Below are 5,000 nucleotides of genomic sequence, written 5' to 3'. Positions count from 1 at the left end.
ATTACCTTGCTTGTGTGTAAGAATGCTAAATGACGGTTGTAAACATAAAAGGACTCTGATGGATGGCGCCGTACACACGTCTCACAGCCATGGAGTCCGTGCTGGGGACGAGAGCTGACATTTTGTCTGTGATAAATACCGTGACATTTCACAGAGATGGCCCTCCTTTACCGAGAACGGCTCCAGAAAAGATGTGCACTTTTCACATCAAAGGCATCTGGGTGTGCACTTATCTCATCAGAGACTCCATGCTGACACGGCAGAGATGACACACACACATATACCCCCCCCCCCCCTTTCACACACACACACACACACACACACACACACACACACTTTCTCTTTCACACATACACACACACACACACACACACACACACACACACACACACACACACACACACACACCACACACACAGACATACACACACACACAAACACACATAAACACATATAAACACACGCACACACAGAAAAATACTCCAGGCAGGTGAGAATCCTGAGGAAGCACACGAATGCTGCTGCAGCAGCACACTAGTGCATATCAACATAGTGCCTCCTGCCAAACTCACCTCAGAATAAACACCAGAGAATGCTAATTCTTAGTGCTAATGTGTATCCATTAGTATCCATAGTGCTGAAATGTATACATAATGTTATGTCTGATGTGTAACAGCAACATCTGTGTCATATTCACCAGTATTTGGCTGAAGTAATCATCAGCCTAGGTTGTCTTAACGGTTTGCCCTTATAGCTGATACCGTAAATACCGTAAACGACCTATTGTTTGCACGCTGTGCAGTCGTCCAGGACACAATAAAGACATGATCTGCACGTTCATCATGCTTAGTGGGTATATTGGCTTGTGGCTTGATTGTGATGATAATAGCAGACGTGTGGATAGTTAGGCTGGCAATCTAAATGTGTACTGTAGTGAAAATAGGTAAATGTGTAGTGAACTGTGTAGATAATCATTTAGTTCATGCTACGGTTTCTATTATCCACCACGGGTCCATTTTCAATTATTTTGCTGACAGACGGCTTCTGTCATGAACCTGTAATCCTTTCGGAGAAACGGCACAGGATGAAGAAGGAACTCCTGGTCTGTGAGACGAGGTGGATGTGGCGCCACACCCAGTAGTTGGCACACATGAAGTTCCGTGTTAACCCCCATCAGCGGACCTCTTAGGCCTCATTCTTTAACCCCCATCAGCGGACCTCTTAGGCCTCATTCTTTAACCCCCATCAGCGGAACCTCATTCAACTCGGCCCCATTCCCACTGAGTGCTTCATTCCGGTCCTTGATAATTATACAGCAGCTTTAACAAGATGGATCGCTAATGTTTTAATTTGTGTCTGCTTAATTAGTCTTGTCAGGTTTAATTAGCAGCCCCCCAATCAGTTCTGGGTGGGGAGGGGGAAGAGGAGGGGCGAGTGGCCATTTTATTAGTGACACAGCCACACAGCCTCCCGCTGTTTGGTTCCTGTAACCCAATGCCTCCTTGGGGCCCAGACTTATATTAGTCCTCTCTCGTATTAGCACATCGTGAGCCATTAAGTTAACATGGAGACAGCGTATTTAAATGAACATGCTGATGACGCATGTATCTTAATATGCAGATGACGTGTTTAAAGTGGCTAATTCAATGAAGGAAAAGCCCATCAGTGCACCCTAATGACTGGTGTAATCTCCGGTTGTAATTTAGATTGCCATTTTCTGTATATACGTGTGCTCTTTATAGACGTGAGATGGCGTGACATGAGTTCAACAGAGTGAGTCAGGTAGAGAGGAGTCAGGTTCTTTACGTCTCCAAAACCCTCCCAGGCTAAGAAGCAGGAACAGCACAGAATGAAGAGGTTGACAGAACGCACACTTTTACTCAATCTACAAAAACACATTCAAACACAAATAGCCTACAGTACAATTTACACAAACACGTCATACACTCTTGGAAAGCACATACTACCCCACATTATAGAACAGGACACACTATAACACTACCGGGGAAAGTCAATTTCACAACTGTTGAAATATGCCAAACAGACAAAACAAGCCTTTCATAGCTTTGAGTTTTCATAACCTATAGAGTAAACTGTTATGTTGGCAGTTTAAGCATTTCCATTACATTGTGACACAGTGACACAGGATCTTCATTCTGATGGCACTGATCTGTTGATTGGCAAAATATCTACTTTTGATACAGTACAAATAAGTATTTTAAGCAAGTCACATTTTTCTCCAGATAATCCTCTCTCTCTCTCTCTCTGTGTGTGTGTGTGTGTGTGTGTGTGTGTGTGTGCCTCCGTTCGTAGAGGGTGTGGAGTCGTCAGCACTAATTTGACACATGGGAAAAAGAAAAACAGGTGAAAGAAGAAGGGGAAGAGAGACAGATGGAAGAGGTGAGAGATATAGAGGGAGACAGAGAGGGAGGGAGGAATGGAAAGATGGGGAGAGAGGCAGGGAGAGAGAGAGGGAGGGGGAGAGAAAGGGTGGGAGAGTTTATTTAAGTGTGCTGATGAAGCTCTTATTGAATAGAAGGGAACAACCCAGAGATGAAACACACACACACACACACACACACACACACACACACACACACACACACTCTCTCTCTCTCTCTCTCTCTCTCTCTCTCTCTCACACACACACACGCACACACACACACACACACACACACACACACACACACACACACACACACACACACACACACACACACACACACACACATCTCTCTTCAAAGGCAGAAGAGACATTGACTCTGTTTGGATTGCAGCCCATAGAACTCTCTCTTCATCTATTTCTCTGTCTCTCTCTATCTTCCTCTGAATCCCTCTCTTGTTCTCTCTCTCCCTTTGTCTCTCTATCTCTCCGTCTCTCTTGTTCAGCCTCTGTGCTTAGAGTGGTAGAAGAGGAATCCGCCCAAACTTGTCAGCTGTCAGCCTTTGCAAGGCAATTTGGGCCCTCTGAATAGCCTGCATATACAGACTAGCACACATACTGTACAGTACAGAGAGAGAGAGAGAGAGAAAAAATTAGAATGACAAATAAAATAACTGTGCATGTGTGTGTGTGTGATTCTCTCTCTCTCTCTCCCTCTCTCTCTCTGCATGTCTCTCTGTGTGTGTGTGTGTGTGTGTGTGTATTTCTGTGTCTGTGTCTGACAGGTTATGATTGACACATCATTGCTGGTAAGGTGGCAGAGGAACTGCTGCTGATAAAGATTTACTTCCCAGGATCCAAAAATAACGCAGAATCCATTTCACACCAAAGCAGAGATGGGAGCACACACACTCCATCCAGCGACACACACTCCACCCAACAACACACACTCCACTCAACAACACACACTCCACCCAGCAACACACACTCCACCCAACAACACACACTCCACCCAACAACACACACTCCACCCAGTGGGGTGAGAGCATAACATTCAATTCTGATTTTTATGTTGCCAGGGTCTCATAGGACCATATATTGTGCATCCCTGACCACAAGAGCAATAGAACAAGCTAAATGCTTCCTCTGGTCTGGTCCATAAAGGATGCAGACTCCATCCTCTTCAGCTTTAAAGGATGCAGACTCCATCCTCTCTGACCTGCAAAGGATGCAGACTCCATCCTCTCTTGCCCTTGAAGGGTGCAGACTCCATCCTCTCTGGTTCGTAAACGTTGCAAACTCCATCCTCTCTGGTCTTTAAAGGATGCGAACTCCATCCTCTCTGGTCATTAAAGGATGCAGACTCCATCCTCACTGGCCATCAAATGACGCAGACTCCATTCAAGTTCAACGCTCAGCTCTCTCAAGGCTAGTGCTACACTAGTGCTGCCACCACTCCGCTACTGACCCATAGAGAACAAGGCTAGCGTTGTGCGTTAAGCGTTGTGCGTTCCGCTGGTCAACCATAGAGAACAGTAGGAAACCGGCAGACCTATAGAGAAGAGTAGGAAACCTGCCGACCTACAGTATAGAGAACAAGGCTATGTTGTGCGTTAAGTTTTGTGCGTTATGCGTTATGCTGGTGAACCATAGAGAACAATATGAAACCTGCCGACCCATAGAGAACAAGGCTAGCGTTGTGCGTTAAGTTTTGTGCGTTATGCGTTATGCTGGTGAACCATAGAGAACAGTATGAAACCTGCCGACCCATAGAGAACAAGGCTAGCGTTGTGCGTTAAGTGTTGTGCGTTATGCTGGTGAACCATAGAGAACAGTAGGAAACCAGCAGACCCATAGAGAACAAGGCTAGCGTTGTGCGTTAAGCGTTGTGCGTTATGCGTTATGCTGGGGAACCATAGAGAACAGTAGGAAACGCTAGCCACTGGCCAGCAGGATCCCTGCCTAATGGCCTCCAAACTGAGGGGCTTTACTTCAACATCATAGGCACACACACACGCACACAGACAGACACACACTCACACGCTGCAAACACACACACACACACACACACACCGCACACACAGCGGCCAGTCAAGCATAGCTATTGACTTTTTTACTCATAATTATACTCTTTAAGTTTTTGTTTTGTTTTATTTTGATAAGAGCTTTGCGTAGTCTTAGTTATTTGTTGTATTTTGTTTACCTAAGCATCACCCATCTCTATGGTAAGTAAACAAGCAAATAAACTGAATGCACATCAACACTTAAGCAATTTAGGCAAAAAAGTGTGCATGTGTGTGTGTACGTACGTGTGTGTGTCCATATGCGTTTGTTTATCGGCTGTTAAATCCCCACAAACAAACAGTCCATCCCGATCACCTCGTTAAGCAGAAAAGTCACTCAAGCATCCCGACTAAAAGGCACCACACTGGGAGATACACACACACACTCTCTCTCTCTCTTTCTCTCTCTCTCACACACACACACTGGAGTACACGTCATGGCAGAGCAAACTTTTTCATTTGCTCTGTCAACACCATTCTGAAGACTGCACACACACACACACACACACACACACACACACACACACACACACATTCATAGTTGCACATTGATT

This window comes from Sardina pilchardus, chromosome 5 (assembly GCF_963854185.1).
Source record: "Sardina pilchardus chromosome 5, fSarPil1.1, whole genome shotgun sequence".
NCBI classification, from domain to species: domain Eukaryota; kingdom Metazoa; phylum Chordata; class Actinopteri; order Clupeiformes; family Clupeidae; genus Sardina; species Sardina pilchardus.
This window is presented reverse-complemented; position numbering follows the sequence as displayed.